At 46.2% G+C, this 23,148-nt stretch overlaps 1 protein-coding gene across 4 annotated transcripts in view; it reads right to left on the reverse strand.

The window, feature by feature from the left end:
* Window positions 1–10,592, reverse strand: part of KDM2A (lysine demethylase 2A) — a 211,585-nt gene extending 200,993 nt beyond the window's left edge. For all 4 annotated transcript variants that reach the window (XM_075349289.1, XM_075349288.1, XM_075349287.1 and 1 more), the window contains exon 1: window positions 10,312–10,592. The gene's annotated coding sequence lies outside the window, so the exon portion shown is untranslated. The remainder of the gene's footprint in view (window positions 1–10,311) is intronic.
* Between the last annotated feature and the right edge of the window lie 12,556 nt (window positions 10,593–23,148).

Raw genomic sequence — 23,148 nt, forward strand, 5'->3', positions numbered from 1 at the left:
CCGCGATGAAGCCGGGGACTAAATTTAAGGCCGTGCCCGACAAGCAGGCACGGCCGGCACGGAAGTCCGATGAAAATACAACGGACGGCGCTACTGGGGAGAGAGGCGACCTCTCTCCCCGTACCGTCCCCCCATGGGGACACAGAGTACCTTGAAGGTGCAGGGCCCGGTCCCTGGGGATGAAAACGCTCCGGTCCAGCAGGTTCCACCAGGGGCTGCGGATGGAGCACGGTCTCAGCATGTGAATGACCGATGAAGCTCCCACTTCTCCCAGAGCCGCATAAGGGATGGTGAAGGAGACGGCATGTGGCTCCAGCCTTTGTACCTGCAATGGGTACCTCAACCTTAACAACACCGCCGACATAGTGGGGTGAGAAGGGAGCATGCCGGGGACCCCATAGGGGACCTCTTTTCTTCTGTCATACTATGTATGAGAATTTTTTTTTTTTTTTCTATGAGTGGATGTGTGCCTCCTTCCACACAAAGCATAAAACTGAGGAGCCCGTGATCCACGGGAGGGTGTATAGGCAGAGGGGAGGGGTTACACTTTTAAAGTGTAATACTTTGTGTGGCCTCCGGAGGCAGAAGCTATACACCCCAATTGTCTGGGTCTCCCAATGGAGCGACAAAGAAATGCAAGTCTACATGAGGTCTACCCCTAATGTTTTATCGCTCTATAATTCTATTTAGAGATGAGCATTACCATTTTCTTTGTCAAAGGGGCGTAACTAAAATTATCTGAATGGCAGCTCTGACTGTACAAAGTCCGAATGTACATGGATATTCCTCCGATACTCCTAATAAATTGCTAGGATAAATAAGAGGAATGGCACAATGGACAATTCAAAGACTATTACCCACTAGAGAGACAAAGGGTTCAAGAAAACTGATAAATTGTTACTAATTTATTGGAAATAATTAAAATAGAGGCTAAAAGTTACAAGACAGTAAGGTGTCCACTAGGGGGCACAATCATCCTAGGTATTATCAATTAACAAGCAATGAATAATAAAAAAAATAAAAATTAGTGCCGGTAGCTATAATAGTGACTATTCCAAGATGGCATAGGTCAGATAACACTTGTAGTTATACACGGATATATGTAACAAAAAAAGCATAAGATAATCAGCTGATGCGACCAGCCCTAAATTATACAGCCAACAGTTTGTGAATAAGTAGGTATACTCAGCAGGCTTCATAACCAGTGATACCAGCAGTGGGATAATAGTGAGAAACCACCAAAAAAACCCCAAAAAGAACCTTAGTAGCACCCTTGGTAGCCAGCCAATTACTACAGACCTGGTGTTGCATGAACACAAAACCTGGATGATGACAGCCCGTACCCCAACAAGCGTTTCACCTTGCTTCCCCAAGGGGCATGCATATCCACACGTCCCCGGATGAAGCAGGGTGAAACGCTTGTCTTCATGTTATATAGGGGTGCGCCCCCACACATGTATAGAATAGTCATATATAAGGAATGAGAAATTGTAAGTACAATTATGGAAAAAGAATTCGGAATGGTTATTTCATGGTCCAGAGAAATGACAAGTCCTCTACCAATCAACTGGAGTGTATACTTTATAATTAATTGCAAATGAAGATGTACTGCAATGTAAACATTGTCATGACAGCATTGGTATCTGACCTGTAAGAGAAATTTGTCAAAACCTTTAGGCTATGTGCGCACTTACCGGATTTTGCCGCGGATTTTCCGCGGATTTGCTGCATGTTTCGCTGCAGAAAATGTTCATAACATCTCTGCAGTGAATCACCAGCAAATCCTATGGAGAAAAAAAATCCTGTGCGCACTGGGCGGAATTTGACAGCTGCATGTTTTGCTGCGGGAATCCCGCAGCAAAAAAAAGTGCATGTCACTTCTTTTCCGCACATCGCTGCGGGATTTCACTCCATTGACTCCAATGTTAATCGTGAAATCCCGCAGGGAATAACGCAGGCAGCAAATTCTGTGCGGTTCACTGCGTTTTCCTGCGTTATTCCCTGCGGTATTTCGCGGTTTACTTCCGGTAATGTACATCGCTTGTCTGCGGTTTTGCAGGGAAGTGATGTCATTACAGGAAGAGGAAGCGGAGCAGAGAGTAAACACACACACATCACAGACATCACAGACATCGAACACATAGACACAGACACATAGAACACACATAGAAAGAAAACGGAAATATAGAAAACAAAGAACGTGGGCTCCGCTGCATATTTACCTTCCAGCCGAGGTAAGCACACAGCGGCGGCCCGGTATTCTCAGGCTGGGGAGGGAGAGGGGCAGGGTTAATGTTCCTCGCCTCACTCCCCCTCCGGCAGCCGAGAATATCAGCCGCAGCTGCCCCGGCACTGTCGCATCCATTATGCGGCAGCATCGGCGTGTCCTCGGCTCTTCTTGCCACCGTGTAGCAGTGGCAGCAAGGTAATACAAGGGGTTAATGATGGTGGGGGACCACCGCCATTAACTCCAGGCTTGATCATGGCAGCGTCTATGTGACAGCTGACATGATCAACCCGTAAGTAAAGTGAAAAAAACACAGACACCGAAAAATCCTTTATTTTAAATAAAACAAACAAGCCTCGTTCACCATTTTATTACCCCTCCCGCACCAAAGCTCCGGCGTAATCCACCGCTGCGGCGTAATCCACAGGTCCTGCGCTGCTTCCATGCAGCCGCGACTGTCACAGACACAGCGCTGAACGAAAGCAGCAGACAGCAGAGGTAATTACCGGTCATTTCCCACGGCCGGTAATGTGAACTCACTGCCGACCGTGGGAAATGCAGCGATCTGTCATCTATCTCTCTATCCCTCTGTCTGTCTATCTATCCCTCTATCTATTCTTCTGTCTATCTACTCTCAGAATTAAATGACTTTTTTTTTTTTCCAATGTGCTTTATTGCATTGAATGCAATAAAGCACATCCCAACCCGCACGCGGCAAAACCGCGGCAATACCGCGAATAATACCGCGGTAAAACCACAGCAAACCGCATGCGGTTTTCGGGTGCGGTTTCCCGCGGTTTTTTACCGCGGGTGCGGTAATCTTTGAGAGCATGCGGAATTTTCTCAAGAAAATTCCATTTCCCAGTGCGCACAAGGCCTAAATGGTTGAACAATCATGTGGTTACTGAAGTGACAGAAATTGGGAATAATGATGGGTGTGGACACACCTGTTCTCTGCCTAGTTTTACCAGGCTCTGTACCCTACAATTTACCCTCAGACATGTACAGACATCGGCTGACTGAAGAAACGTATCACAAGACCAGCCAATAACAATTCCTGACACTGCTTACATAAGTATGTGTTTTGTTATCCCATAATGGGAGAGAATGACTGCAATGTACTCAGCCCATAAAGTCTAACGCAGGAGCAAAGATAAAAGAGGGGAGTGGATCTACAGACAGCAGCACGACAGTGACACTACAATCCACAACAATGGCAAAGGCACACAGTAGTGCTTGAAAGTCTATGAAACCTTCAGAATCTTACATATTCATGCAAAAATCTGACCTACAGCTACATAAGATATTAATACAAGTCCTAAAAGTAGATATTCTGCATGATAGTGCCAGTATAGCACTGGCTTCAGGTTATATACAAAATCCTGGTGATTGGTTCCCTTTAAGACCCTTTGGGCAAAAACTGTGGTACTGCATTCAATACACAGACACCCAGTTTCTCCTTTATGTCTATAAAGCCTAAATTCAGGACAACAAAAATTGTGAAGAAAGGGGGGTGGGAGGGATTGAGTTTTAATGTACGCAGTATTTTAGTGTTAAAGACGGACCGTGCAAAATTTCATTCAAATGTTATAAAAATTGTGGTTTTGTATTCAACAGGGAACCAACACAAACAGAATTTATGCTATATATACACACACAGTATATCACAAAAGTGAGTACACCCCTCCCATTTCTGTAAATAGTTGATCTTTTCATGGGACAACACTGAAGATATGACACTTGTACAGTATGAAGTAATTAGTGTACAGCTTGTATAACAGTGTAAATTTGGTGCCCTCTAAAGAACACAACCATTAACCCCTTCCCCACCGGGCAATTTTCCGGTTTTTCCTCCCCTTCTTCCAAGAGCCATAACTTTTTTTCGTCAGTATAGCCATATGAGGGCTTGTTTTTTTTTTGTAGTTTTGAATGACACCGTTCATTCTGCCCCATATTGTACTGGAAAATAGGGCAAAATTCCAAGTGCAGTGAAATTGCAATTCCACAATGTTTGTTTTTTTTTTTTGTTAATCACCATGTTCACGTTTTTGAAAACTGAGCATTTGATGTCCCAGGTCAGTACGAGTTTGTAGATACCAAACGTATAGTTTTACTTTTATCGAAGAGGCGAGATCCGTAGCGTTCTCATTTTCAGGATCTGGGGCTCAGTGATGGCTTATTTTTTGTGTCGTAAGCTGGCGTTTTTAATTAGAACATGTTTGGCTAGATGCAACCTTTTGATTGCTAATATTGTATTTAATGTAATGTTGCAGCAACCCAAAGAAAACCCCACAATTTTCACATTTGGAATTTTTTTTCTCGCTACACTGTGTACCAATCAGATTAATTGATTTTATATTGTTATAGATCAGCATTTCTGAACAAGGCAATACCAAATAAGTGTATTTTCTTATTATTATTATTGTTTTATTTTCAATGGGGCAGAAGGAGAGGGATTTGAACTTTTGGGGTTTTTGTTTACTTTAAATTATTTATTTATTTTTTTTACACAGATTTTACTATTCCTCCTAGGGGACTTTATTACTGCACTGTCTGATCGCTTGTGCTGATCAGAGCGCTGCTTCAGCACCGCTCTGATCAGGAGAAATGCTGATCTCCTGTGAGAGCTGGCACGCTGCCACCATTCACAGGAAGTGAGTCAGCGATCGGGGTCATCATCGACCCTGCGCTGTCATGGCAACACTATGGCGACCTGCAATCCTGTCACGGAGAGGACGATGGCAGCGAGGCGCAGAAACCGGACAGACACAGCATGGGTTAATGTCTAAACGCTGGCAACTAAAGAATACACTAAGTGAAAATGGTCAAATTGTGCCCCAAGTGTCAATATTTTGTGTGGCCATTATTATTTTCAAGCACTGCCTCAACGCTCTTGGGCATGGAGTTCACTAGAGCTTCACAGGAGCCGCTGGAATCCTCTTCCATCCTCCATGATGACATCACGGAGCTGGTGGATGATAGAGACCTTGCACCACTCCACCTTCTGTTTGAGGATGCCGCACAGATGCTCAATAAGGTTTAGGTCTGGAGACATGCTTGGCCAGTCCAGCACCATAACCCTCAGTTTCTTTAGCAAGGCAGTGGTCGTCTTGGAGGTGTTTGGGGTAATGATGTTGGAATACGAAGGGAGGGGATCGTGCTCTGCCTTAGTATGTCACAGTATATGTTGGCATTCATGGTTCCCTCAATGACCTGTAGCTCCCCACAGCACTCATCCAGCCCCAAACCACAACACTCCCACCACCATGCTTGTCTACAGGCAACACACACTTATCTTTGTGCTCATCACCTGGTTGCCACCACAAATGCTTGACACCATCTGAACAAAATAAGTTTATCTTGGTCTCATCCGACCATAGTACATGGTTCCAGTAATCCAGGTCCTGATTCTGCTTGTCTTCAGCAAACAATGCAAAAGTAAGCCTGCACATAATCTTTACAAGAGACTTCCTTCTGGGACAACAGCCATGCAGACCAATTTGATGCAGTGTATGGTCTAAGCACCATCAGGCTGACCTCCTACCCCTTTAACCTGTGACAGCACTTGAACATCTATTTTGTAAAGACAATCTCTGGATATGACGCTGAGCACGTGCACTCAACTTCTTTGGTTGACCATGGCGAGTCCTGTTCTGAGTGTAACCTGTCTTGTTGAAAGGGAACCTGTCACCAGATTTGGCCCCAATAAACTGAGCTCTCTCTCTCCTGGAACAACCCGCGACAGATCCACCGGACACGGATTATTAGCAATCCGCTCAACTCTACTGTTGACACATGAAAATATATATTTACAAAAATGTGAGGAGTGTACTCACTTTTCACATATAAGATATGATATATATATATATATATATATATATATATATATATATATATATATATATATATATATATATATATATATATACACACACACATATATATATATATATATACATACACACGCATTAGACAAATCTGCTTTTTCCTCAAGGACCGATCATTAATTCCCAAAACTGTCAGCTAATTCTGTATTCAGTGAAAGACAGCTTATTACATTACTGAGCTAGGAGATGGCAGTTGGTGCTCATGAAGTTCTATGAAGAGTTGTCTGCTGCCAGCTATTCCCTACTCTGAAGTTTAAAAGCACCAACTGTCGTCTCCCTTCTCTGTCAGGTCAGCAGCAGAAATTGTGATGGCTTAATTCTGCCATGTGTGGACATGCCCTATGGGGGTAACTGGATTTTCTTTTAGGGAATTATTTCACTATTTATTTGCTTATAGGGAGTCTATATGCAGGTTTTCCTATCATGAGGGGCAGCGACCCTGATTCCAGCAATGTGTCACTTACTGGGCTGTTTGCTGTCATTTTGATAAAATCAGTTTCATTTGCTGCAGATCTAGCTGAACGCTGAGCTTTGTATAACCCAATCCCCACCACTGGTCGGCATCTTTCTGTCTATGCACAGTATACACAAAAAGCTGCCCATGGGGGGGGGGGGTTGGTACACACATTTTTTCAGCAGACTACAGTAAGCAGCTCATAAAGGCTGGTTTCACACATCCGGCTTTTCGCCGGATTGCTGGATTTGGCGCAGTACAGTGTATACAGTACAATGGCAGTGCGGCAACTTCCGGGTCCCATGCTCCGGTCACATAACAGCATGTGACCGGATCTTGTCGCGTTGCCATTGTACTGCATACACTGTACTGGCGTGCGCCGAATCCAGCAAAAAGCCAGGTGTGAAACTAGCCTGATACACTGCTGGAATCAGGGTCTCTGACACTACATTATGCTGCTCTCAGAGTAGGAGGCAAAAACCTGGTGTCAAATTCCTTTTAATATGAAAATAAAAACTTCTAAACTGCTAAAATTTACAAAAAAAAAAAAAAACAACTGCAAATACTGTATATAAATTGTAAGACTGAGGTGACAGGTAAATCTTACCTCTACTGTATACACACAAACTATTTTATTGCCACAGACAACAAAGATGCCTTTATAGAAGATGCAAAGGCAAAAACATGATTGAGACACAGCACTTTGTATAAACACCAACAGCTTTGGCCTCACACAAATCTACAAAGTGCTGCCCACCAGGGCACATGATCCCTGTGACAGCAGGAGCCATGCAGACAGTGTGCGCTGTGGACACCAGACACTTCAGCCATCCTGCCCTCCAGACCCTGCCCGCACACAAAGCTGTGGTACAGGCTGCCCTCACACAGGGATAAGGAGTACAGCCTGCCCCCCGGGTCCTGCCCGCACACACAGCTGAGGAGTACAGCCTGCCCCCCGGGTCCTGCCCGCACACACAGCTGAGGAGTACAGCCTGCCCCCCGGGTCCTGCCCGCACACACAGCTGAGGAGTACAGCCTGCCCCCCGGGTCCTGCCCGCACACACAGCTGAGGAGTACAGGCTGCCCCCCGGGTCCTGCCCGCACACAGGGATAAGGAGTACAGCCTGCCCCCCGGGTCCTGCCCGCACACACAGCTGAGGAGTACAGCCTGCCCCCCGGGTCCTGCCCGCACACACAGCTGAGGAGTACAGGCTGCCCCCCGGGTCCTGCCCGCACACAGGGCTGAGGAGTACAGGCTGCCCCCGGTCCTGCCCGCACACACAGCTGAGGAGTACAGGCTGCCCCCCGGGTCCTGCCCGCACACACAGCTGAGGAGTACAGGCTGCCCCCCGGGTCCTGCCCGCACACACAGCTGAGGAGTACAGGCTGCCCCCCGGGTCCTGCCCGCACACAGGGCTGAGGAGTACAGGCTGCCCCCCGGTCCTGCCCGCGCACACAGCTGAGGAGTACAGGCTGCCCCCCGGGTCCTGCCCGCACACAGGGCTGAGGAGTACAGGCTGCCCCCCGGGTCCTGCCCGCACACAGGGCTGAGGAGTACAGGCTGCCCCCCGGTCCTGCCCGCACACACAGCTGAGGAGTACAGGCTGCCCCCCGGTCCTGCCCGCACACACAGCTGAGGAGTACAGGCTGCCCCCCGGGTCCTGCCCGCACACACAGCTGAGGAGTACAGGCTGCCCCCCGGGTCCTGCCCGCACACAGGGCTGAGGAGTACAGGCTGCCCCCCGGTCCTGCCCGCACACACAGCTGAGGAGTACAGGCTGCCCCCCGGGTCCTGCCCGCACACAGGGCTGAGGAGTACAGGCTGCCCCCGGTCCTGCCCGCACACACAGCTGAGGAGTACAGGCTGCCCCCCGGGTCCTGCCCGCACACACAGCTGAGGAGTACAGGCTGCCCCCCGGGTCCTGCCCGCACACACAGCTGAGGAGTACAGGCTGCCCCCCGGGTCCTGCCCGCACACAGGGCTGAGGAGTACAGGCTGCCCCCCGGTCCTGCCCGCGCACACAGCTGAGGAGTACAGGCTGCCCCCCGGGTCCTGCCCGCACACAGGGCTGAGGAGTACAGGCTGCCCCCCGGGTCCTGCCCGCACACAGGGCTGAGGAGTACAGGCTGCCCCCCGGTCCTGCCCGCACACACAGCTGAGGAGTACAGGCTGCCCCCCGGTCCTGCCCGCACACACAGCTGAGGAGTACAGGCTGCCCCCCGGGTCCTGCCCGCACACACAGCTGAGGAGTACAGGCTGCCCCCCGGGTCCTGCCCGCACACAGGGCTGAGGAGTACAGGCTGCCCCCCGGTCCTGCCCGCACACACAGCTGAGGAGTACAGGCTGCCCCCCGGGTCCTGCCCGCACACAGGGCTGAGGAGTACAGGCTGCCCCCCGGTCCTGCCCGCACACACAGCTGAGGAGTACAGGCTGCCCCCCGGGTCCTGCCCGCACACACAGCTGAGGAGTACAGGCTGCCCCCCGGGTCCTGCCCGCACACAGGGCTGAGGAGTACAGGCTGCCCCCCGGTCCTGCCCGCACACACAGCTGAGGAGTACAGGCTGCCCCCCGGTCCTGCCCGCACACACAGCTGAGGAGTACAGGCTGCCCCCCGGTCCTGCCCGCACACACAGCTGAGGAGTACAGCCTGCCCCCCGGGTCCTGCCCTCACACACAGCTGAGGAGTACAGGCTGCCCCCCGGGTCCTGCCCGCACACACAGCTGAGGAGTACAGCCTGCCCCCCGGGTCCTGCCCTCACACACAGCTGAGGAGTACAGGCTGCCCCCCGGGTCCTGCCCGCACACAGGGCTGAGGAGTACAGGCTGCCCCCCGGGTCCTGCCCGCACACAGGGCTGAGGAGTACAGGCTGCCCCCCGGTCCTGCCCGCGCACACAGCTGAGGAGTACAGGCTGCCCCCCGGGTCCTGCCCGCACACAGGGCTGAGGAGTACAGGCTGCCCCCCGGGTCCTGCCCGCACACAGGGCTGAGGAGTACAGGCTGCCCCCCGGGTCCTGCCCGCACACAGGGCTGAGGAGTACAGGCTGCCCCCCGGGTCCTGCCCGCACACAGGGCTGAGGAGTACAGGCTGCCCCCCGGGTCCTGCCCGCACACAGGGCTGAGGAGTACAGGCTGCCCCCCGGGTCCTGCCCGCACACACAGCTGAGGAGTACAGCCTGCCCCCCGGGTCCTGCCCGCACACACAGCTGAGGAGTACAGGCTGCCCCCCGGTCCTGCCCGCACACACAGCTGAGGAGTACAGGCTGCCCCCCGGGTCCTGCCCGCACACAGGGCTGAGGAGTACAGGCTGCCCCCGGTCCTGCCCGCGCACACAGCTGAGGAGTACAGCCTGCCCCCCGGGTCCTGCCCGCACACACAGCTGAGGAGTACAGCCTGCCCCCCGGGTCCTGCCCGCACACACAGCTGAGGAGTACAGGCTGCCCCCCGGGTCCTGCCCGCACACACAGCTGAGGAGTACAGGCTGCCCCCCGGGTCCTGCCCGCACACACAGCTGAGGAGTACAGGCTGCCCCCCGGGTCCTGCCCGCGCACACAGCTGAGGAGTACAGGCTGCCCCCGGTCCTGCCCGCACACACAGCTGAGGAGTACAGGCTGCCCCCCGGTCCTGCCCGCACACACAGCTGAGGAGTACAGGCTGCCCCCCGGTCCTGCCCGCGCACACAGCTGAGGAGTACAGGCTGCCCCCGGTCCTGCCCCTCACCGCACACCGCCCCGCCACACTCACCAGCCATGTCAGCCGCAGCTTCAGTCCTCTCCAGGCTTTGTTGTTAACAGCGAGATGTCAAACCAATTCCAGAACTCACCGCCCCTCCCACTCCTTCCCTGCGTGAAAATTACGTCACTGAGTCGCGGCGCTGACGTCACGCAGGATCTTCAGGAAGTCTTTGCTTCAGCAGCACTCAAACGAAAGCAGGGCGACGGACGCCTCAGGCGCCATTTTGGACCGAACCAGAAGTGACGCGACCGGCGGTGTGTATGGGGTAAGGTAGATCCTGTCGCTCGGGAAAGCGAGTGGAGGGTGGGGGATACAGAGGTGAAGGCTGATTGGCTAAGGCTCAGTAAAAGCCTCGTTGATAGGTGCTTCATTGAAGCCACGCCCAGAGACTTGAGGCGGGAAAGCCAATTGGAATCCTAGATGAAAAGAGTGTATTGGGGCGTGGCAGAAGTATAACCTGTCAGCCGTGTAAACTCAGGGCAGTCATTGGCCGGAGGGAAGCCAGCCCACAGAGTAAAGCAAGTGACGCCGAGATTGGCTGCAGCTTCAACTATTGAAATCTATACACGAAAGATCTCTGAAGTTACCTTATATGTTCACGGTCTCCAAGGGGTTAAGAAGAGTCCATTGTAGTCTTTGAGATGAACGGCGAACTGGCTGCCCTTACACAAAATGGCGACTGTTGGATCTGCTTCCGATCACAAGGGCGCATTCGGAAGACGATCGGAGCCTCACGTGCACAATGGTGTAATCTTCAACTGTGATTGGTGAATACCTCCCCTGTGATTTACGGCACCACCCTCCAATCAGTATAAATAGAGGTCATGTAAGGCTGCAGATGCATTGTGTGTACTGTGTAGGGTAGGCGACTAGGCGAGCGAGGCAGTGTGAGGGCAGGATGAAGCTATAGGGAGTATGTGCATCTTCTGAGTGCAACTTGTGGCCCAAAAAACGCAGGATGTTTTGCCTCATTTTTGTTTATGCCTTTTTTTTTTTAAAGGAGAAACAAAATAGGATAGGATAATTGATAGCTAGAAAGATTAGACAGAACATATAGAAATAACAGAATAGTTTGATAGAGTGATAGCTCGGAAAGCATGTTTTTTATTTTTTGGTAAAAACAATGACTTGGGGTCCCGCATTTTCACATCCAGCACAGGAACAGCAGCAGCTGCTGGCTGTAACCCTCAGCAGTCTGCTGTACCTTGGCCGATTATGAAAAATAGAGGGGATACCAGACTTTTTATTTCTTTTTATTCATTTAATGGTACAGCAGACTGATATTATTAGGTTTGAAGGACCATGGTTATTTGGCCCTTTCCAGCCTAACACTAGCAGCTTGCAGCCACCCCAGAAGTGGGGCATCCATTAGATGCGCCAATTCTGGTTCTGGACCCAGCTCTTCCCATTGCCCTGGTGCAGTGGCAATTGGGATAATAAGGAGTTAATGGCAGCCCACAGCTGCCACTAAGCCCTAGATTTCTAATGGGAGTTGTATGAGACCCCCATCCATCACTAATCTATAAGTGAAAATAAATTAACACAAACACCCAAAAAATCCTTTATTTGAAATGAGAAAAAAACCCACTCTCTTTCACCACTTTATTAACCCCCAAAACACCCCTGCAGGTCCAACATAATCCACACAAGGTCCCACGGCTCTTCCAACACTGGTACATCTGAATTCACACCGAGCAGCCATAGAATATGACTGCCCGCTGTGAGGTTCAGGCAGAGACTGAGCCACGATTAGTGGTGATGTCACTCAGGTGATTTGCGGTCACATGTGGAGGACTCCAGCTGTGGCTGCAGCTAACCTGAGTGACGTCACCGATGATCGCAGCTCAGTCTCTGCCTGAACCTCACAGCGGTCAGTCATGTTCTATGGCACTCGCTGTGAGCTTCAGCTGTAGCAGTGCTGGAAACATTGTGGGACCTCATGTGGATTATGTCAGACCTGCAGAGGTGTTTTGAAGGTTAATAAAGTGGTGAAAGGTTTTTTTTGTCTTTTATTTCAAATAAAGGATTTTTTGGGTGTGTTTATTTACTTTTACTTACAGATTAGTAATGTGGGGGTCTCATGGATGCGTCCCATTAGTAATCTAGGGCTTAGTGGCAGCTGTGAGCTGCCATTAACTCCTTATTAACCCGATTACCACTGTACCAAAGCAATTGGGAAGAGCCGGGTAAAGTGTCAGGACTGTCACATCTGATGGATGCGGCAATTCTGGGTGGCTGCAGTCTGATATTTCTAGGCTGGGGTGCGCCCAATAACCATGGGTCCCCCAGCCTGAGAAAACCAGCCCCCAGCTGTCGGGCTTTATCTTGGCTGGGTATAAAAATTGGAGGGACTGCACGCCTTTTTATTTTTAAATTATTTATTTAAATAATTAAAAAAAAACAAAAACGCATGCTGTTCCTCCTATTTTGATACCCAGCCAAGATAAGCGCACGGCTGGGGGCTGCAGCCTCTAGCCGTGGCCTTGTCTTGCTGGGTATCATAATATCAATTTTATTTATTTATTTTACTGTGCGATATAGACCTGCCCACCGGCGTCTGTGATTGGAAGCGTCAGACAATCTGTCATTCAGCGTGGAGGCACGTCTGACTGTAACCAAAGACGCCGGTGGGCGGGGAAAGTAGTGCATATTCAATGAAGGTAATGAGTGGCGCCAGAAGTGAATACGCGGGAGCTATGTGACAGCCACCCTGGTGACTCGGTAAGTATAAAGTGCTTGCGCCTACTTCTTTGCGCCACATTCTGGTCCCCATGGACTTTATATGGGGACCAGCATCTGGCCAGATGCCAGGGATCAATCCCTCGCCGACCCCAAGTCAGCGCGGGATTGATCTGCCAGTCCCCTGAAGCGCAAGAGCAAAACACAAAAATAATCGACCTGCTGCATCTTGGCTGCGTCTTCAAAAACGCAGCCAAACAAGATGCACTGTGCGGACAGCAAAATAGAAATCTCATACATTTTGCTGGGGGAAGGAATGTATGCATTTGGGTGCATCTTTGTGACCACAAACTTCACAAAAAAGCACCAAAACTGCAGTAAAAGATGCAGCGTGTGCATATAGCCATACAACAATATCAAACTTGTATTAACCTATTCACCCCCAGCGATTTTCCATTTTTCTGATTTTATAAACCAAACACAAAATATAGCTAGCTCACCATATCCAAATGATCCAGAGTGTATCTCATTGTCCGCAAGGAAAAACCGAGGCACGGGCTGCATAGACTCCAAGGAGAAAGAACATCCAGAGGACAAAGGCGAGGATAAATGAAACTCCGTCTTCATTGAATTTTTCTTTTTTGCTTCTCTTCTTCCAAGAGCCGTAACTTTTTCATTCTCCGTAAATATTGCCATATGAGGGCTTGTTTTTTCGCAGTACAAGTTGTACTTTTGAATGACACCATTCATTTTACCATATAGTGTACAGAAAAACTGGAACAAAATTCCAAGTGCGGTGAAAATGCAAAAACAAAAAGTGCAATTTCCACGATTGTTGGGGGGTGTTATTTAATTTTTTTTATCATGTTCACTATATGGTAAAACTGACCTTGCATTTCCCAGGTCAGTACGAGTTCTCAGATACCAAACATGTACAATTTTACTCTTCTAAGTGGTGAGAAAAAGCCCAGAAATTTGTCAAAAAAAAAAAAAAAAAAGAATAGCGTTTTTGTTGCCATTTTCGGAGACCCGTACCGTTCTCATTTTTCCGGATCTGGGGCTTAGTGATGGCTTATTTTTTGTGTCTTGAGCAGACGTTGTTTAATTTCACTATTTTTGCTGAGATGCAACGTTTTGATCACCCGTTATTGCATTCTAATGCAATGTTGCGGCGACCAAATAAACGTTATATTGGCGTTATGATTTTTTTCGCTATGCCTTTTACGGATTGATTTTATATTTTGATAGATGAGGGATATTTGGCTTTCAGCTGAAATGTAAAACATAAAAAGTTCACAATGATGTTTTATCATGAATTTCGGGCATTTAAGCAGAAGCATGTCATAGTGATTCCCTCATCTCAATTTATTGAAACAAAAGCCAACAAAAGTAGGGGTATTCTCCTCCATCCCCCAAAAGAATGTCAATGTCTCAACTTGTCATGTGTCCTTGAGCATCAATTACAGCTTGACAACAACATCTTATGCTGTTCACAAGTCTAGTTATCGTCTGCTGAGGCATGGCACCCCACTTTCCCTAAAGGAGGTCATTGAGGTTCTGGGGTACAGAGTTACAAGCCTCTACTGACTCCATTGATTCCATAGGTTTTCTATAGGCTTCAGGTCTGGAGAAAGTGCTGGCCACTCTATTTGAGGTACCCCAGTCTCCAACAGTAGTTCCCTAATGATGTAACTTCTATGAGCTGGGGAATTGTCTTCCATGAAGATGATATTAGGCCTGTGTTGTTCATGCAGAGGCACAATAACTTGGTTGATGAGGTTATTCTAGTAGTAGGGGCTTGTCACTGTACCATTCACAAAGTGTAGGGCAGTTCTGTATTCACTAGACTCACCTGCCCACATTGACACCCCCCATCCCCAACCCCCAACCAAAGCCTCATCTGGTGACAGCAGTGGCTGATACATAGCACTCTCCTTGATGTCCCCCAACACCGTTGGCAGACATTATTTCTGCTCAGCATGAATTGACTTTCATCAGTGACCAGCACTGAGGCTCACTAGTCCCTCGTCCAGTAAGACGATGACGCCTGTGCCTGGTGGTGTGGTACCCTTGCAGGTCATCTAGCACGCATATCACGCTAATTTAAACTGTTTTGAATGGTCTGATGTGACACTTGGGCGGCACTCACCTCGCTAAAATGTGCCTGAAGTTGTGTGGCATTTATTATACAGTTCCAAAGACATTGTTCACAATGAAGCGGTCATCAGTGTGGGATGTGGCCAAAGGACGTCCACTTCTATACCTTTCTGTAAGTCTTCCAGTCTCTGTGTATCTCTGTTGTAACCTGCTTATGACACTCTGTGACTCTCAAAGCTCAGTGGCCACTTTAGTCTGAGAACATCCTGCTTGAAGCCTTGCAATGGCGAGATACTGTTGAATAATTGTTAAGTGTCATCTTGGTTTCATATCAAAATTTGAACAGCATGATGAGAACTCTTCATTGCTGAGCCTGGTTTTTAGCTTCATGTCTAGGTCATTTTTTTTCAATTCTGACCAGCGTCACTTTATGAGGTAATAACTCTGGAACACGTCAACGGATACCGGCGATTGAGAGATTTTATTTATTTTTTTTCGCAACATATTATTCCTCATGTTAGTGGTAAATTTAGGACAAGTTTTTATTTTTTATAAGGGGTAATAAGGAAAAAAATATACCATACCGTTTGCTGTCATTTTTGAATACAGCAGTACTCTCCCTTTAATCGGGAACTACTTTTGAGGTGCAGTGCCAAGCTGAGAAGGGAAAGATGTCATATTGGACTTCAGATTTTGTTAGAATGGTTTGTAGTTGCCATGTCACATTGATAAAATCTCTGAGGTGCCAGAATAGCAGAAATCCCCCACTAGTGACCACATTTTAATTTGAGGGTGATGACCCCCACCCCTTACAATTACACACTCAATGAATTCATCTATGGGTGCACTGAGAACATTGACACCACTGATGTGTCACAGAATTGTATACTTTTGGGAGGTAAAGAAGAAAAAAAAATGTTATCACTAAAATGTTGTGTTAACCACAGATTCCCAATTTTCACAAGCGAAACTTCTTTTTTTTTTACAAAAAAAAAAACAACTTAACAAGGGCCCCATAATTTATTACTGAATTTTACCTTAATGGGGCCTTGCTCCACATGTGACTTTACAGTACTGTTTGGCACACCACAGGGCTCAGGAGAAGGGGTGCCATTTGATTTTGGGAGCACATCTCTTTCCAGAATAGTTTGTAGACTCTTATTCTATTAGCAGTGCCCCTAAGTGACAGAACAGGAAATTACAACCCTCAGAGTTAATCTACAGGCATAGTGATGATTTTGTCTCTTGAAAAAGCCATGGTGTATGTTGCAGAATTATAATTGCAAATAAGCCCTTGTAATACCCTGTACATTGTAGTGCCCTTACATTGTGCCCAGCTTGTGCTTTTGGATACACACTCCCTGTAAATTAAATGGGCTTCCTCCCTATAACAATGCTCAACATGCGGACATGAACTGTGGTTTAATAGTACTACTTTCATTATTGATATTGACTAAACAATTTGAACCCTACTCGGGCATCAGAGCTCACACACTGGACTGCCGTGTGTGCCTTTGCTACTGTTAACTGTGGTTTAGGCACACCGTGGTGGCATTTGAATTTTCGAAGCCCAAATATTTTTTGGCGCTTTTTTTGGGGGGTGGGGGGGGGGGGTGACTTGAATGTTATTTGTTGGCAATTTGGGGTACAGAACATTTTGGATCAGTTTTCATTTATACCATGCGCTATGCTGAGCACTTACATTAGGGTTTCCACCTACAATTCTGAAATACGTGATTCAGTTGAAACCCCCAACGGATCCATTCACTATAATGAGTCAGCAGAGTTGCTCCGGGCTGTGTTTGGCCTCTATTCAGTGGTGTCCTTCCTTCCAAAGGTGTACAAAACTGTTGTTGGCTGGACTTTTGTGCACGTCTAAACAGGTGTGTAAAAAGATGGACACCGCTGGTCCACTGGCCAGATGGAAGTTGAAAGAGACTTCCTCTGTCTCATTACACTGAATATTCCATTGGGAATTTTGACTGAATCATGTTTTTCAGAGATTTACATGTAATCCCCGCAGTAAGCACTCAGCGTAGAGCGCTGGATAAATGTGAACCAAGAGTTACATAGGTTTATAAGTTTGGCTACAACTAGACTAAAAACGTTTTTTTACAAAAAAATTTTTGCATCACTATTTTGAAGACTACAGTTTTGAGAGGACTTGGTTTTTGCTGGATGAGTTGGAGTTTTTATTGTTACCATTTTGGGCTGCATAATGTTTATTGATCGCTTTCTATTGTTTTTTTTTTTTGTTTTTTTTTTTAACACCATTCACCGGGTGATAAAAGTTATAAGACCACTATTTTTCAGGTCAGTACGATTACAGCAATACTACATTTATATAGATTTTTTTTGTTTTGTTTCTCTTACACTTAAAAACTATTTTAGAGAAAAAATATTTGTTTTTGCATTGCTGTATTGAGAGCTATAGCATTTTTATTTTTTCACTGAGAGCTGTACGGCGGCTTTTTTTTTTCCTGACTTAAGAGGATGTTTGCAGCTACACCATTTTTTTAATTACATGCAACTTTTTGATCGCATTTTATTCTACCTTTTCTGGTGATATCAGAAAGCATAGCTTTTTTACCACTTTTTTTTCTTTTTATGGCGTTCACTGACTGGGTTACCTAGTGTTACAGTTCTATAAATCGGATCGTTATGGATGCGACAGTACCACTTATTTATTGGTATATTTAATTTTTTTTGTTCTTTATTTAGGGATTATTTTTACTGTTAAAAAAAAAAAATCTACACTTTTTTTTTTTTACTTTGTTTCTCTCTGTGACATTACCTTTTAATACATTGATCCATTGCAATGCAGGTGCATTGGATTATACCTGTCAGTTTTACATTGACACAAGCCTCGGAGATCATGCTCCTGGCATGTGGCCAGGGGCTTGCCGTAGATGGGTGACCAGAAGTTGTCATGATGATCTCAGGTTGGCATGTCAACAATCGGGTCCCCGTTATCACAACACAGGTGTCCTGATCGCATGAGCGAGAGAGTGCAGTAATTCTCCCTGGCTTCGAGAGCCAGGTCTCAGCTGTCAGGAAAGCTGAAGTCCCGGCGGCTATTGCAGCATTATAGCTTTTGTGCCCACGCAATTGCCATGATGTACCCAGTGGGTCATCAGTTGGGAGCGCCAACCCAACCATGACGTAGTAGATACGTCACATGTCAGGAAAGGGTTAAATACCAATTCTAATTGAACCTTGAAATGTATTGACCGATTCATGGATCAAGCACGTGTTGTGAATTTTGCCATTAAATTCCTTGGTAGAGAACAGCAAGTTGTGCAGAAAGTACTGAAACCTTGAACAGATGGACATGTAAATTCAAAAGTTTAGGGAAGGTCACATTAAGATCATCTGGAATGGTGAAAGGTCATTGGGGGGGGGGGGGGGGTATGCGTTTCCCATGATCGTACCCTGCCTATCATGGGAACTAGTTATTAAAAAAGGCAATTTTAGAACAGTTACGTACTCAGTAATCGTTTGTGTAGTCTCTGGTAGTTGGATGAAAATCTCCAGGAATCACAGTTCGAACTAGAAAGAATAAAGAGCAGTGCTGATGGAACTTTGGGAGGGGGAGTTTAACTTGTTGTGGCTGCGTTGTCCAGATCAATTTGTCGGTCCACATTAAAGTATCCCACCAGCACAAGAGAACTTATGGGTCAGCCTGGAATAAACTCCAGTAAGGAAGGCCACAGGGAAAATATGGTAATTTTTTCGCAGTAGCTACTGCTGCAATAAGGCAACTCAAAGGGACCATCAGCACAGCATGACTGCAAACCAAGTACAGGCACTCATGCATCATAGTGAGGCTAGTAATTCAAGTATACTTTTGCACCTGCTTGCTTATAGGAATGAATGAACACAAACCGTAAAGTTCGGGGTTGGTACCAGACACCTGGCGTCTGGTGCTTGAACACTCAAGTCCGCAACTGTATGCAACTGCCTGCTCTTACTCCCATTTTGCTTCCTTATGCAGCCCCCAAACCTAATACAACCATTTTCCAGCACCAAAGTGTGGGTCCACCTTGACCTATATGGAGTTTGAAGTTTAGTACGGGTCCCAAACTGAAGTTTTAACTTGTCTGGCCAAGCCCAAACTTCCACAGGTCCACTCATCCCTACTTGTTTACCCTCAATCTGCACCTCCCCCTCTACTTTGATTGACAGCTATGGTTCATAGAGCCATAGAGGGGTGGAGACTGAGGGAAAACAGGTGATAAGGTATAATTTAAATTATTAGCCCCACCATGATACATGAGCGCTTGTACTTGGTTTGCACAATCATGCTGTGCTGACAGTCCCTTTAACTGGATTGTAACCCCTCACTACTGTAGCTCATTTTCACCTTCATCAGGAAAATGTTTACAATTCTGACCAGTGTCAATTCCTAAAACGTTTCAACAGATCCCAGTGGTTCAGAGATTGTTTTCTGTTTTGTTTTTTATTTTTTTTGTGACACATACTTTGGGTCAATGGTAAATTTAGACTGAAATTTTTGGTTTATTTGGTAAGATATTGAAATTTTAGCCAAATTGTTGAAAACATTTACAATTTTCAAACTTCATTTATATGCCCTTAAACCAGAGTTATGTCACACAGATTAGTTAATCATTATTTCCCCACCTGTCCACTTTACATCAGTGCAATATTTTATTTTTTTTTTAAACAATTTTGTTTGGTTAGGAAATTCAGTTTTGTTGTTTTTTTTCTTGTGAAATGAGTTGGCACTTTCATTGAGAACATTTTACATGACATTTTGGATCATATTGATCTTGTGCTCTATACTGGGCACTTACTTAGCGGTTTACATATAAATCTCCAAAATTACACATTTCGTCTGGCCTCTGCTCAATGGTGTCCATGTTTTAAGTAGTGCCCAAAACTGTGGCCAACCGCGCCTTTATGGATACTTAAGACAAAACACCTCTGGATTATAGTCCAGGGAGAGCAAATGTTCCATTTGGTGTTCCATCTGAATCATAGTTTACATAGTTACTTAGGTTGAAAAAAAGACCTAGGTCCATCTAGTTCAACCTTCCTCCACCAGTTCTACATTTAGTCACTAAGTCATTTATAACCAACAATGTTTTGTGTACTGAGGAAATAATCCAGCCCTTTTTTAAAAGCTGTTATAGTATCTGCCATTACTACCTCTTGTGGTAGTGTATTCCACAGTCTGACCGCTCTAACTGTAAAGAACCCTTTCCTATTTAGGTGTCGGAATCGCTTTTCTTCCACTCGCAGTGAGTGCCCCCTGGTCCTTAGTATTGTTTTCGGAAGAAATAAGTCATGTGCCAGTCCTTTATATTGACCACACATGTATTTATACATATAAATGAGATCTCCTCTGAGACGTCTTTTTTCTAAGCTAAACATATCTAACTTTTTCAACCTGCCATCATATGGGAGGCCTTCCATTCCTTGTAATAGTCTAGTTGCCCGCCTTTGAACTGACTCTAACTTCTGAATGTCCTTTTTAAAATATGGAGCCCAAAACTGGATCCCGTATTCCAGATGTGGCCTTACAAGTGATTGATAGAGGGGTAACAATACGTTGGGATCACGGGATCTAATCTCTCTTTTTATACACCCTAAAATCTTGTTTGCTTTAGCAGCTGCTGCTTGACATTGAGTGCTGCTGCTCAGCTTATTGCTCATGCATTTCAGAGATTTAAATGTACACCTTGGTGTACGCGTTCAGCATAGAGCACAGGATAAATGTGAGCCTAGCCTTACTGCAATCTTGGGAGGCAGAATAAACAAATCAAGAATTTAATTTTATTTTTATGCCATTCACCACGTCATAAGTGATAAGACTTTTATTTTTCGAGTTGGTGCGATTACAGCAAAACCAGGTTGATATTGGGTATTTAGATTTGGCTACTATCACACACTAAACAGCTCACAGAAAAGGGACATACATTCAAAAATAAAAAAATCACAGAAAAAAGAAAACAGCCATTGCTAGCAAGGTCAGATTACCAATGCACTAGCAGGATGCCAAAAGCCCCCCCCATGATAAAAATGTGGGGCAGTACAGGAGCAAAATACTGATGAACCAACCACTCACAATTTTCCAACTCATGGAGGTGGTGGTTGCTGGTGTTAGACATGCACACACAAGGATTGTATAGGGTGCCAGTCACACAGGTAAATATGATGTAGTGTGTCTGGCTTACAGCTGATGACTCCCCTATTAGATCAGGCAAGCTGCCCAGCAACAAATATAAGTGCACCCCACAAGACACCCCAATTCACCCAACCAACACTGAAGTGCTTGGATCTTGCATAAAAAAAAAAAAAAAAAAAGTGCAATAAAAATATAATAAATCATATACAGTATACATAAAAGTATTGCTTCATATTTTAGCCAAAATATGCAAGCTTGCAACCCATCGTCAAGGGTTCCCATACTTGCCTCCTCTATGAATTGATAGGTTGTAAGTGGTTGTTTCCTCAGTAGTTTGCTCTTGTGCTGCCCCCTCCTTTATCATGGGGGCCTGCTACATCAAGCTAGTGCATTATTAAATCGGATATTATGTGGTAATGGCAGTTTCTTTTTCAGTGATGCTTTTTTTGACTATAGACTGGAGAACCACACACAATTTCATAAATGTGAAGGTCATTGTGTAGTCCTGTGATTATATCCTAACATGAGTAAACTAGCAGTATTTTAAGCTGACTTAATAAAATTTATAGTACAGCACATAAAAATGTAAATGAGATAAATGAAAAACAACACTGATCAAAATTAGAGAACACTTTCACATACCTGCAAGTTATTGGTGTCAATCTGGCATCTGGTGCTTATTTCCTTAACTATCTGACAAACCCTATGTAACTGGCAGCCTAACTTTCCAGTTTGCACTGACTTTGCAAAAATGCTGTGCTGTTCCAAAGTGACTGAAAATGTCCGGCAGCAGGTTGTCCAGATGAAGGCCAAAGGGATGACCCCATCAGCCATAGCTAGACTTTCCTTTGGTGAGGAACATGTTGTGTGGACAGAGGAGAAGCATCCACAGTTCATTTTAGTGATGAAATCAAGTTTAATTTATGTGGGTCTGATGGGAAACATTATGTTTGTTGACAAACTGGGGAAAGACTGAACCCAAAGTGTGTTAAGAAGTCAGTGACAGGCGGTGGAGGAAGTGGCATGGTTTGGGGAATGTTATATGCAGCAGGAGTTGGACCTCTCATACCTCTACATGGCAGAGTGAATGCAAGTGTGCATCAGAACCTTCTTAAACAACACGTGGTTCCTTACTTGCGTTCATCACTCTATCAGCCAACAATTTTCACACGCGACAATGGCCCCTGTCACACAGCAAAACGAGTAAAGCAGTTCCTTGAAACAGAAAAAAAATTGAAACAATGAAATGGCCAGCCCAGAGTCCTGATCTAAACCCAATAAAAAACATCGGGAAAATCTTTAGTGACAAAGTTATGGCCAAGAATCCCACAACACTAAGTATAGACACAAGGCACTCCCAAAATTCTTGATGCTGTGATTTTATTTAACAGTGGATGTGCATAAATAACGTTTTCGGTCACAGAAGACCTTCATCAGTTGCACATGGGGAAACTGGATGGTGCTCGTGTCACAGCGCGGTATCCACCGCTGCATGGGGGCTGCTTTGGAACCTACTAAGTGCACCCCTTTCCATCTACACAATATTCTCCATTTCAAGGAAGTGCCATTTGTTATATTCAAGAATCCCACAGTCAAAGAACTGTGTAAGAGACTGGAAGAAGAGTAGACCAAAATCCCACCAGAGCAGTGTGAGAGACTAGTGATGTCCTGTGGCCGCAGATGTGCTGAAGTCATTCAAAGCAAAGGCCTGTACACCTCCTACTGATTGTGACTGTTACCTCCATAAAATTAACTAATTATTCTCTGTGCTACAGTCATTGCTGTTCTCTAATTATGATTATCACAATTTGGGCAAAATTACAGGTTTAAAGTTCGGATGTTTTATAAAACACAGTTACAAGACCTTCAAAATGCTGATCAATGTAGATGCCATTATTTCAGAGAAAAGCAAGTGATCATAC

This window comes from Anomaloglossus baeobatrachus, chromosome 5 (genome assembly GCF_048569485.1).
Source record: "Anomaloglossus baeobatrachus isolate aAnoBae1 chromosome 5, aAnoBae1.hap1, whole genome shotgun sequence".
In the NCBI taxonomy this organism is placed as follows: Eukaryota; Metazoa; Chordata; class Amphibia; order Anura; family Aromobatidae; genus Anomaloglossus; species Anomaloglossus baeobatrachus.